At 34.8% G+C, this 14331-nt stretch overlaps 1 pseudogene; it reads right to left on the reverse strand.

Moving 5' to 3' along the window:
• Positions 1–720: 720 nt before the first annotated feature.
• Positions 721–7763, reverse strand: LOC122829214 (annotated as a pseudogene).
• Positions 7764–14331: the final 6568 nt, after the last annotated feature.

Raw genomic sequence — 14331 nt, forward strand, 5'->3', positions numbered from 1 at the left:
TTTTTTGTTCAGAGAGGTACAGTTTTGCAGACTGCAATAGTACCTCAGGGAGGAGGTGGAGTATGATCTTTTCTCAGATTATTTATCTCATTTTACACCATACTGCAGCTCCATCCACAGTTTTACATTATATCTGTTTTAGTTGTTTTACTTTATGCTACCTGGAAGAAAAAATATTAATCTCATTCAACTTTTCAGACTTTTTCTTTTACTTTCCTTTCTTCCATTTTTTCATTTATTTTTTCCTTTTCTTTCCGTTCTTTTCATTTCCTGTCAACCACACAAAAAGTTAGTGCATCCAAACTGTTGGGTAGCAGCAGCCTTGATATGTCTTAAAATGAACCTAATCACAAAATACATTGGTAAACATGGAAAAATATACAATTTGCATATAAATTTGGTTACATTTCTCTGCAACTAATCAGTTTTCTCATTATTTTGTAAATTTACTGAACATTTAAAGTTTGTTTTATCAATAAATCAATCAAATTATACTTGCATAACACATTTCAGCAACAAGGCATTTCAAAGTGCTTTACATCATAAAAACATTATTTTAATTAATTTAGTTGATATTTACTGAAAAGGAAATATCGGAGCAGATTTTCTGATGTTTTTATTTTGTGATTGTTCTGACAAGCATAAACACCTTTTAAAATATTTCTTTACAAACCTCAGAATTATTGTTATTCAAATTAAATTACATAACCAGCTGTTTGGTTTGCATGCATACATTTGTGCATAACCTCAAATTTCGTTGTCTTGCTTAATTTACCCCTTTTTTAAATTAACACATTGTGTTATTTTTAGATTTTGTGTCTCTGACTGTTAACAAGCCCATTTCTCTAGATTAATGAGCAACGTTCATCAAACCGAATGAGTAAAAACTCAAAATAAGATAACAGGTTGTTCTTTTTCTTTTAAAAATTATGACATGTTGTTCAATCCATCATAAAGTTTTCTTGGTGTTTTACTGAAGCCAGTAAAATTTTAAAATAGCAGCTAATTAATATGAAAGTAAATGGGTTTGTTCAACACACTCTTATACAAATTAAACAATCAGTATGAATAGAAAGTTTTTTATGTATATAAAATACAGTCATATTCAGCACACTAGAATACATATTCTGATGAGACTTGTTTGTCAGATTAAGAATACCTTTTAATCTAAAAAAACAACCTTTAAAAAGGTCAAATAATGGCATCTTGTAATAAAATGAACTATGATCTTAATTGATTTTGTACAACAAACAGGGGCAGCTAAACCCAGAATGGTTTCTCCTTAGATGTGACATGCACCAGTTCTGATTTTTGTTTTATTTAATGTTAAATTCAAGTAATAATCTCAATAGTCTGGTTTGACAAAACCTAAACATTACAATGAAAATCCAAAAGCATCAGTTCACCAAATAAATCCAAAACCAACAGAAATCACATTTTAATAACAAGCTGCAAGCTATGGTGCTTTGTCTTCACAGTTTAATTGTTTCAGCTGAATCTCTCCATCTTCGCCTCGCTCTGCATCGCTTTGTATGTGCCTGCAAAGAAAATAAGAGCAAAGACAAAGTGAAGTAGGTGTATATCTGAAAATAAATAAAAACTTAGGATAAGAAAAGCTAAAAGCTATGATGCATAAATGTAAATTCTCCTGCACAGCTCTGGAATCAACATTTTAAATTAACCCTCATCATTTTTTATGGGTCACAAAAATATAATTAATCTATGTGAAATGAAAAAATATGTTTTTTGTTTTAACAACCTTGGTATATTCCACACTGAACTTATGTCATGTTTGTAAGGAAAAGGCATTTATGAGTTCAGCAGCAGATTCAGCAATTTCTGATTTTATTTTGTATTTATTTTTGTATTTATTTATTTGAGAAACTAAACTCCAAATTATTATCGGAAAACCTACCTATTCGTTGATTTTTCTGTAGAGCACACCAAAATTTGAAAAAAAATACTTTGTTCCCTAACCCAGACAAATACCAGGGTTTTACAACAGAGGTCATCAAAGGTCAACCAGCCACCTCATATTTACAAAATCAAGCAAATTTGGGGTCAATCAACTGAGCTATAAATATTTCAGCTGCCCAAACCAGCAAAAATATAGTAAAATTAAATTATATCAATTATGCTTGATTTTGTTAATGTTGGAGCTGGGGGACAAGTAATTCTTTAGTGACCTCTGGAAACATGTTTTTTATTATAATGGCACAAATGAAAATCACAAGCCTGCACAAATGTAGCGCAGTTTATTGGCACCATATTTCAATCAACTGTGGACAAATGCATACCTTCCCTCCTCAACATCAAGAATATTTTCTGGCAAATTGACGTTTAGTGTTTCTGGAAGGAGAAAAACCAAGCTGCCACTGATGATTCCAATCCCAGCGAAGATCACAGGAGGCAGAAGAAACCAAACATCTTCCAGCAGCATGACCATCGGGGCTAGGGAGCCTCCGAACCGACAGAGACAGGAGGTGTAGCCCAAACCACATTGCCTTCACAAAAAAAAACAACAAACCAGGTGTTATGAAGTGCTTTTCTGACTAAATCTGACTAAAGCTCACAGTATTTTTTGCTCTTACACAACTATGACTGAATGCAGTTTAAAGTGCTTTAGAGTCCTCTGGATTTGATAAAGCACGGTACAGGTAGTAACATGCGTGTAGGCTACATGTCAGTTTTAGCTAGCAGATAACAGCTACATTAAGCTAAGCTAATGTTGCTAGTTTGCCAGTAAACACAGATTTATTTCTTAGTATTACACAAAGGCGGGTAGAGTACCAAAATTTTTAATCCAGTAATAATTGTAATGTACTTATATTGTTAGGTTAGACAGGAACGAGGTGAGAGCTAGTTGTAAGCTTGTGCCATTTTTATTGTTGTCATAGGAACTGTCATGACAGTTACATATGGAAAGTAACAGGTAAGGATACCTAAAAGATGGCACTCAGCTAATAGTGACTATGTATGCTAAAAGTTTGGGTTGTAAGTTTAGGATGACAGGAGTTTACCTGAGTACAGTTGGATAGAGTTCAATTGAGTAGAGGAATGCTGTGGTAAATGCTGCCTCAGAGAAACCTTTCGCCACCACAGCAATGCATGTTCGAATCACAGAGTACTCTAAAAGGAAAAGGTCACATTTCTGAACATATTCATGCACAGGCATTTATCTAAAATTTTTAAAAAATAAATTAACCTAAAGGTATGACAGTGTTTATTCGACGCCAATTATATCCAGGGTGAAAAATGTGAGGATTTTGGCCGGGATTTCAATAGCAGCATAGATGAAATGAGTGAGATAGATGCTGACTCCGAATCCTGAAATCTTGAAACTGATCCCATAGTAGAGGAAGGAAACAGCAAACCTGCAAGTACAGACATACACAGACTTTATTTTCATTCAGATGTACATTTGAAATGTACTTTTTGAGCAAAATTTTGGTGCAAGGCTCCACTAATGCTAAAATAAATAAGGAATTTAGTAACATGGTTAAGATAAAAACCTTACAGAAACCTGCGGCACAGACAGCAGTAGTACTAGTAGAAGTAGTAGTAGTAATAGTAGTAGTACTAGTAGAAGTAGTGGTAATATTAAAGGTTGATTTAGTACCAGGACAGCCCAGAGAGGAGAGTGATCTTCCTTAGTTCAGGGGTTCTGATCAGGTCCAGGTAGGTGTGGTTCTTCTCTACCACTTCAGTGACGGTTACCTTCCTTAGAACCTGAAACAGCATCACAGTTCATCACTAATTTGTCTGATTTATTCAGGTGGCACATTTTAAATTTAGCTACCTTTGAAGCGAGAATGCCAAGTGGAATAACGCAAACATTACCCTGCATCACTCTTACATCACCTACATATCAGAGCTTTATATACATACACACAGATTAATAATTTAATTTTATTGTTTTTTACACCTATCTATATTTGTTACACTTAATTTGCTTAATTTATTTTCAAAACTGATCTCCATATGCTTTTAAAAGGGAAGCATTGTGTGTTTTCTAGACACATATGTCATTTTATAGTGCAATCAAGTAACTGTTACTTTCAGTTTTTATAAAAATACTACATATATCAAACATGACTTGATTTCATAATTTGACACCTGGAAATTGAGCCTCTTCTTTTTAAGAAACTCCTAATCTCTCTCTGTGTGTGGGGAAAGTGTGAGGAAGGGCTGCTTTGTAAGAGGAACATTTATGAATGTTGAATGTTGAAACAGAAACAGGAGATTCAAGGACTCCTCAAACATGCATGAAAGAATCAAATCAACACTCCAGTTAGGTTTTTGAAGACAGAATAACATTATAACATAAAGCAAGAAAAAGTTCATCTTTACTTCAGTGTCCAGTTTGGCTGCGCGTTGATCGGTCTTGTTTATTTTAACACATTGAACCAAATACTTTTTTGCTTCCTCTATCCTGCCGTTAGCCAACAACCAGCGAGCGGACTCAGGCAGCCACCTGAAGGAAAACAGAGATTACTGTCTCTCATTCTTATTGAAACAAAAACTGCAAATGTTAAGGAGAAGAACAAAATATCGCACCAACAACAGATGATGGTAACAGCGCAGGGCACCGTCACTGCCAGCATTAGATGCCTCCAGTCTCGTATGAAATAGGCAAGTAGAGCCAGGAGCATGTTTCCAGCGCTCCACGACAAACTCATAATGGTTCCCGTAAAGGTACGGTGCTTTATATCTGTCCACTCAATACCTTAGCATGTAGATAAATAATGGACATATTCAATTTAGCACTGAGGAACTCTATAATTCTCTTAATACTCATAAAACATGACTAAATCAATTATAAAAAATGATTTGAGTAAAACTTTTAATCTGCTGGTACATTCAAATAGCTCTGTATGAATTTTAAAGTTTAAACAAATGAGAATACTAAATAAATAAGGTATGTGACTTCAAAATATTAAGTATGTGACCACTTACACAAATTTGGTTGTACAACGTTTAGTTTGTTTTTAAAGCCTGCATATTTATTGAATGTGAAATGGGATGGTTACCAAGAACTATTCCGATAATCGACAGCCCACTGAGGAATAAGCCGGAGAGCGCTCTGGAAATAGCAAACATGATGTAGGATGTGGACCAGGCAGCAGTGGCTCCCAACAAGGTGGAGGCAATTAAAGCCACCACAAGCATGGGCTTTCGACCAAACCTGCAACACACAGAACATAAAACACAAGTAGCAACAAGTTTGAATTGTTGATATTCAAACCTCATTCAACAGAGGTTCAGGTTCAATTATGTGCAACATTATCCAAAGTAGATGTGCGCATGTGTGTGCATGTGTGTGTGCATGTGTGTGTGTGTGTGTGTGTGTGCAAATAGACAGGTGTGCACATGGAAAGCTTCTTTTTCTACACCTCAACCACATTACAACTACATTCAGCATGTCCGACGTGAACATAAATAAAATAGTTAGTGTGTTTCTGGTCATGTGGACCCAGTTTTGTAATCACTGGCATAAGGTATTACGTAACTGGCATTTAGTTCTTTGATTCTCATTGCAGAGCCACGTGTACACCCATACACTCATAATGATGTTTTACTAGCAAAGAGGCAGCTGACATGTCTTGAACAAAAGCCACTACTAAATACACAAAGCACATGACAGCTGTGTGAAATTGCAATTTATTTTTTGCTTGGATGACTTTTTAAGTAAAGATTGTTGATTTAACACACACATACACCAATTTATTAATTTTTCTGCTACAATCTCCATTACACGAAAACCTCAGTTTTGTAATGTGACTGATAAGATCATGTTACATATATCATGTTTACTGAGAGTGCTTTCATTTCTGCAGACTGTAGAAAAATGCTGCAATTCACCTGATTCGACCCTCATTTTTCCACAAATAATGGGATAGTATTGTCACTTTGCTTTTGAGTTTTTGCCTTAGTGTTCTAGTTCTAAATTCCTCTCTTTTTTATTATATGATATCATACAATATTGTCCCCTTGGAAAAATCTGGGCTCAAAAGGCCTGTGCATAGCTGATATAAAAATGAAAATAAACACAAATCTTTTGATCAAAATCATCTCCAAGTTTAAAAAATGTCTTAAAACCGAAAAGGAAGAAAAATGACAACAAAAAAGAGTACCATACACAAATAAATGAGAATTACATTTGAAAAAAATACAGTTATTAACTCATTTGCTAACACCTGGAGTAGTTTTGGGAAATTATTTACAGTGTGAAAACACTAATGAGTCAGGATTAAAATGCATTTATCAGTAACTGCTACTTTGAGCGAAAAGGTTGTGAGTTCAAATGAAGAAACATGAGAAAAAATGTAAAGCAGAACCTTAATTTTCTTAGTTTTAGCTGAGTGTTTAAATATTGTCCATCCTGTGTAAAGTAAACTGCAATTTACTTTTAAAATTATTATCAGTGTAGGTAATTATGTGTTTTTGAATTTACTTGTCTGAAAGCTGTCCAAAGACAATGGCTCCAAACATCACTCCAATAAAGAAGTAGGTGGCAAGTGCTTGATTCAGCTGCTTGTTGTCACACACCAGATCCCACTGCAAAAAAAGCATAAATATTTTAAAGTGTGTGACCCAACTTTTCAGTTTCTTAATTGATGATCTCTTCAGGTTTCAAATTAATTTTGATGTCTGATTGTCTGTTTGGTTTGTTGATCGGGGGCATAAACAGTCACCTGGTCTGAATGAAACTGAGGAAAGGTCAAAGGTTATAACACTGCTGAGTTTAAACAGAGTTAAAATAAAATGACACCAAAAACAAGTAGACAGATGGAGAAAAAAATACAATAATATATCTATAAACATAAAATAAATTTGGGTCATCTTGCCCTTTCACTTCTTCATGAACTAATTTTTTTTATTTACAAATACTTTATTGATCCCAAAAGGAAAAAAAATTTAATTTATATTTTTCAAAGTTTTAAAACAAGTTATTACAGCGACTGAGTGTAGGATCTCCTGTAGCAGTCCGTATTACAGCGGTCTACTAAAAACACACTTTTGTTTTGTCTCTCATGTAGGAGATGCTGATTCATGATTCACATTGCCATATGTGATTTGTTCTATTTGAATATCATTTAAAACATTTTATTACATTTTATTTATGTTTAGTGGGATTCTGGTCCCCATATAAATCACTTAACAAAATAAATGTAAGCCACATCCCATATCATTCATTCAAATGAAACAGTGAATATGTAGAGAAAATCCCTTCATAGAAAGTTCATGTCGAGTTCAGATCTTTTATTGGGGAATTTGTTTTGCAGCCAGACATTTAAAATGCACAAAACAACATAAAAGTCCTTAGACGATGTTACAACTAGAGAAACAGAAGCACCAATTTATAAATATGTAAAATGGAATTTTAATTGTCTCAATTTTTATATAATTCAATATAAATTAAGCATTTTTAAAGTTTTAATTTATTACAATTTTACCTCAGAAAATTGTGTGTCCATCCATTTGGACAAATCAATCCTGTTCTCTGATTATTTCTGCAGGTAATTGTTGATGTCTGAGTCTGTTACTTGTCTGAAAGGGGACCATAAGACAGTCTCCTGGTCCCCAATAAACTGAGTAGGTGGCAAGTGCTTTCTCCAGCTTCCTGAGGGAGCAGTGGTGAGGAGGGGTGAGAAAATGACAGAAAAAAGTGGAGAGGAGAATGGACAGAGGCAATGATCTAACAGGAAAAACTGAAATTTGGAGAATCCACCGATGTCGTCCAGAATCTCTTCAAACCTCATGTTGACAGGAGGGAGAAAACAGGATCAGGGTGCTCTGCTGATCAGATCTCTGCTCGCTCCCTTAAACAAACCCTTATTTACAGCAGGGGGGGGGACATACAGAGGGAGGATCTTTTTAGGGAGGTGAGGTCTGCTCTGTTTCTGTCTGCCTTAAATGCTCTCATTTTCATTATGAACATAATGTATTCATTTATGTTAGTTTGTACATGGAGCATTAACTTTTAGCAGAAATCCTCTGAGGTCATTACAGATCATTTTAAAGTGTACACACTTCTAATTTAGAAATAATTACCAAATCTGATTTTAATTCAATTATTCAACATTTTTAGGTTGATTTTTGTCCCAAACCAACCTCTACAATGTATTTCTGTAGGTCTGCAAAGGTTTCTCAATTAGTTTAGCAGAAGACATTCCAATGAATCAAATACAAATCCATTAGTTTAGTATTAGCCATGTAAGAGTGAAAGTCTTTCATCAGATTAGGATGTCAGTACAGTGCCTGGTATTATAAGAGGAACCAAAGTCAAATTCCTTTTTTCTGTGCACAAACTTGGTTAATACAGATAATTTTGACATTTTGCAATAAACTAAATGCCATAAACATGTCTGCATTTTATTGGACTCTCCTTTTATATTTTTTGCCATTGTCTCAAAGCTCTGTGAAACACCTTTTTTTGCATGCTTTTCACTATTTACCCTTACATTCTTTATTATTGTTTTGTTCCCATGTTCCACTAACTGCCACACAGACTCATTGTGGTATTCATCAGTCTTCCTGCTTGATTTCCGGATCTATCATTCTTCCTATATATTCACATGAGTTTCTGTGCTTTCAAGGAAATTGACTGAAACGTGAAATTCAATTTGTCAAGTAGACGTAAACAGAAGCGCATGACAAATGCTATTCAGGATTTGGTCACGAGTGCAGTGTTTTCCAAAGGTACTCAAAGAACCCTCCTCCGCCAGTTCAAGTAAGTTGAAACCCACTATGATGATAATAAAACCACCTCGCAGTAAATACCCATTTAACAGTAAAAATGCATTTAACAGCATACAGCTTAACTATTATCAATTTTCTTTCTTCACAAAGACTTTGTGTTGACTTCTCAAGGAATTGCTAGTTAAGTGACTGCACTGGGCCCCCATGCCACTAGCAAGCCCTCAAGAACACCAACTTAGCATGATAACATATGCATAACTTATCATGCTAACTGTATATGCTAACTATATATATACTATAATTAAGAAATTAACTATTTCTTAATTCTTTTTTTATAGTTGGTACCTAAATAATAGATCTGCTGTTACATCTTTTGGGGAAATATAAGATGTCAAACTTGTTAGTTTATTCACTGTAAATTTAGTTTCAAAAATCAAATGTTTTTTTCTAGAAAATTTTTGAGATTAATTTCAAAATTTCAGCAGACATTTACTGATCCAATTTTTTTTTTTTTTTTTTTTTCTTTTACAATGGTCCTAATACGCCGTTGTACTGATCCTTCGTTAAAGGTAGGAATTGTAGGCGGATGTTACTAGTAAATAGTTAAAATAATATGACACTCTTCCATACCACTCTGCACACAAAATCCAATTTTTTTTAGTTTGCTAATTCTGTAAGGTTAAAATCAATAGCCAAAATATTATCGGTATAATGTAAGCTAATTAGAAATTACGCTAATGATACTAGGAATTTTACAAATTGAGTGGCTTAGGCATAATAAAGAAGCTGCTATTGAAATGTTGGCATGTGGGGGGCCAAATGAAACATCACTTAAAAGCAGACATACACACTCAGTCCTAAGTATTTATATTTGTAATTAATATAAAAACCTATCAGGGGGGCCAAATGAAAGTCTGACTAGGGCCACTATTTAACATTCTTTATTATTGTTTTTGTTCATTTTCCACTAACTGCCACACAGACTCATTGTGGTCATTTTTGATTTCCGGATCTTCATTCTTCCTATATATTCACATTGAGTTTCTGTGCTTTCAAATTGAAATTATTGTCAAGTCTTACAAGGTGAAAAGTTCAATGTAAATCAGCAAAAAATGCTAATGCACAAAATTAAATTAAATGAGCAGATCAATCTGAAAAAAATTAAAGACCTTCAAGGATTTATATTTGCCATTATTTTGAGGCTCATAGACCTAAAGAAAACAGCAGCAGCAAGGTCATGTCTGAAGAAAGTGGAAAGGCATGTAGTAGCAGCAACTTGAGACTAAAATGCAGGGGAGAAATTATAAATACATATCAACATTGTCTCCGATATATGCATTTCTTCAGATTCACAGAAAGATTAGTTCTACCCATAGCACTGCTATCCAAAATGGTTTGAAAATACTAATATGGCATTTAACTTCCCAATGGGATAAATAAAAAAAGCTTTTTGAATTAATCTGAATCAAATTTCAGAAATTCATGGAGGTTGAAAAAGTCAAGAAATGATATAACTCTGAAACATCCTGGATTAAACTCAGTGTATTCTAAAGCTGTAAAGAGCATTGTAGCCTACATTTGAAATTGTGACATGGTGGACTTTCTTTTTACTTTTTTTTTTTTTTTCAGGTTAATCTAAAAATTTCCAAGTTCTTCCTAGCCAATTTTCAACTTTTCAAACATAGAAAATTCCAAGTTTTTCTAGAATTTTTTTGAGATTAATCTAAAAATGTAATTTTTTTAGCAAAAATGTACTACTCCTTTTTCTACCTACATTGTCCCTAAAAGGCTGTAATACATATGTGTGTTCTTAATAAGGTGAACTTACTAAAAAGAAACTGAGAAAAAAGAGAAAGAAATAGAGAAAGAAAGGAGAGAAGGAACGAATGAAATGTTTACATAGGTCTCTGCTCTCAAATACAGGCCCCGCCTCCTGTTATGTCATCACGTGGCATAAGTGTAGTTGTCCAGGTTTTGGCCTGATTTTAAATATAATTCAACGATCGTTGAGTTTTCTTTTAATTTAAATATTCTTACATTTTTAAGTCTAAAATAAGACACATTTTAATTAAACGTTTCATGTTCTGGTACGGCTTTTCTTCTACCGTAAACACTCCGGCAGAAAGAAATGTTCAGGCACATCACCAGTTACCAGCGGCCGACACAATAATGGCGACCTGCTGAGGGGAAGCAGCTAATTGCTAAAGGTGAGACTCTGCTTATATCACCACCTAAAATCTGTTTTATTTCCCTGTTTATCTGGTCAAAAACCTTTTACACTTGTGTGCAATATTAGGCTTATCAGAAAACTTGGTGTTGTTTAAATGTGTCTAAGATATATATAAAAAATACTGAAAAGGTTCATTTCAATCCAGATCCAAGTTTGTCTTATTATTAAAAATGTTTTTAAGCTCTCATAACGTACTTTACATCGTGTTTTCTACGTTAAATATAAAAGTTTTTCATTAGTTCGGGAAACTAAATTCGCTCCATTGTACAGTTGTTGACTATTAAAGAATAAATATTCCTATTGCATAAAGTAGATAACCATTGGTCAAAATATTCGTTAAATGTTTATCAATTCAGTTAAAACAAGAAAGTATTCGAATGCTTAATGTTTATATCATGCTTTACCTTTCGAAAGCATGATAAATTTGCTGTTATTTTGTAGTTTTACACAGAACAGTTGCATTGCTTGATGCTACGCTTGTAGTGGAGTACCCTTATATTATGTAATTTTCCTTCGGGATTAATAAAGTATTTTTGAATTTGGATTAGAGTAGTATGACTGAATATTAAAACAGTTTTTATGAACACTGTGATAACTGCCATTATCATTCCTTCCCTTATAAAAGGTTTATTCTCAGTAACCTTTGTGTCTGTATGTTTTATTTGTAGGTTTTTTTGCAGCCGTGTTGTCAAATTGACTGGATAGTTTAATGTTGATTTAATATTTCTAATGTATGACTCTTTGTTTTATCTGAATGTCAGCTTTGTTTGCTTTCATCAGTTCGCTCCTTATCAGTTATGGGTCTGCGGACGTTCTGGAATAACTACAAAGTCCTCATTGTGATGGGCACAAGTCTGGGACTGATTCACTGGGGCTGGTACAACTTGAAGTCAAACCCAAAGCTGCACAAGAGAGAGGAGTACATTCCTGAGCCTGGCATTGTTGCATACGTCTCACCTCCTGCTCCAGCCAAAAGCAAGTAATGCACTAAGGTATGTAGCCACAACATGATATTGCTGTCTTTACGCAGTTCCTTATTTGTCCTCTAGATGGCCCAGACCTATTATGCAAAATTCACATTTTGCCAATTTTTTGTACTTTCATTTGGGTCTCAACTGTTTCTTTATACAGCCCAAGTGCTTAAGAAAAACAATGAGACATTTTTTGGCATTAGTGTTTTTTGTGTCTGGAAAATGAACCATTTCAAAAACCTTCCAAATGTAATGTCACAAATCAACAGGCACCTCTTGTCACCTCGCAACTTCAGTGAAGCAACCCAAGCTCAGCTCCAGCACGTTTGCTGAGCTGGTCTTAATGTGAACGATTAAGAATGATTTTGTGTGAAACATGTAACAAACATGTTTTGTACAGTTTATTCTATTCTGACCTGTTCAATGAAAACATAATAGGTCACCTTTAAAGACAAATTTGCATGAAATTTTAAATTCAAGCTTATTGTAGACTTGAGTTCAAATCTAGTTTTGCTCCTCAAACAGGTGAAAAGTTTATTAGTCAGATTTAGGCCTGTCACGATAAACGAAAAATCGATTAATCGTACGATAAATTAAAACTATCTACGTCATTTTAATTATCGGCGTTATCGTCTCTTCCAGCCTTTTTCTCTTTCTGTTGACGCTAAATGAAAAAAGGCTCAACTCAGGTGCTCTCCACTGATCCTCCCTTCCTCATTTCCTTAGTGTAATGTCCAGGTATCATGCTTTACACCATCTTAGTGCTGATAAATTTGATTATTTCGCCCATTTTCAAAATCTGAGATCACACATTAGCCAACAGAAATCCTAGGTATAACGGTTCGATCGGGTTCGATGTGCCGACAGTGGGCACAACATAATGGCTACAAGTCCAGCTAACTAATTTTAAAACCAGGCATTAATCAATGCTTTACTACAATCTACCTGCAACGCATGTGGCTCTAGTGTCAGCGTAACGTCCTGACTGAATGAAAATCATTAGAACCTTTTTATGTCACGTTTGTCAAGAACAGCTGAAAAGTTACCGGGTTCATCAATATTTTTAATGTATGACTCCAACTCCTCCCCTCGTAATTTCTATATTCTTTGTACAAAATGTTTTATAAACATTAATGTTGTTTCCACATATTATCTCCAATGTCTGCTGGACTTCGGGTTGCGCCGTTTCAGCTGTTTGGGATTCCCCTCTGTAATTTCCCCTCAGAAAGCAGGAGGAGAATCTGCGCTTTCTGATTGGCTACCTGTCACATTCAACAGGCTGCGTTAACGATCCCAGGAAAACCCCTGATTTAGATCAACATGGCCACAACGATCTACCATAACACACCACACTACAGGATGATCACAAGCCACAATCTTAGAAAGATCAAAGTTTTATTGCATCAGGTAGTCGATGTGCCCATCTTCTCTATTTAAATCTAATGATTACTGAAAGGCAATATGGTAAACAGACTTTATAATCTGCACTCTTTTGGTTGAATGCAGTATTTATTTACACTTTGGCTTTATATTATTTCGTTTTTATTCAAGTACATTTTTGTTAATGGAGACTGAGAATCAATTTTATTTTTATTTTTGGTTGTTTTGTTTATTTTGTTTATAAGTTCCAGTGTTGGGTGTTCTTTTGAAAATAAAGTGCATCCATCTTTGGCAGGAAATCGCATGCATTATTACATCATTTCCATTAAATCTGTGTAAAAAGGTCTTCAAACAATACTATCGTCTATCGCAATAGTTTTTTGAGACAATTAATCGTTCAGCAAAATTTGCTATCGTGACAGGCCTAGTCAGATTGTTAGAAAGCTAAAAATGTTTCTGTCCTGATTGACAGGAACCAACAGAACCCTGAATATTTCAGGTTTTCAGGGAGTTTGTTCCAGAGCTGATGAGCTGCCTCACATTACTTAGTTCAGGTCCTGGTAACACTTCAGTAATCCAGTCTGGTAACTGGCTAGCTACTTGGAAATGTATTTGGACCAAGACAGTTTAGTTCTCGAGAGACCAGAAGCAGCATTTTAAAATCTTTTTGACAAACAGGGAGCCAGTACAGTGAATTATCCTTATTTTGAGTATTGCAATGTTTTAAGATGATGTTAACCTTTTAGTAACAAGCTTTATTAAAACTACCTTCACTGTCCAAAGAAACACCACTATTTAATTGAAAGATATAAATATGGAGGTCCTGAAACTCTCTTTCTGCCTTTCAGTGAGTCACAATGAAGTCTCAGAGCTGGCTGCGTAACAACTGGCTGTGGGCGGCTGGGGGCACATTTGTTCTGATCCATCTGAGCACATGGGTCTTACAGAAAGCGACGAAGAGCAGCGTTCGCTCTGAGGTGGAGCTCAGGCAGAAAACTGTGAAAGAGAAGACAGAATGATTTCTGGACACGCCGCTGTGAGAGCGGC

Source organism: Gambusia affinis, linkage group LG04 (genome assembly GCF_019740435.1).
Source record: "Gambusia affinis linkage group LG04, SWU_Gaff_1.0, whole genome shotgun sequence".
Classification (NCBI taxonomy): domain Eukaryota; kingdom Metazoa; phylum Chordata; class Actinopteri; order Cyprinodontiformes; family Poeciliidae; genus Gambusia; species Gambusia affinis.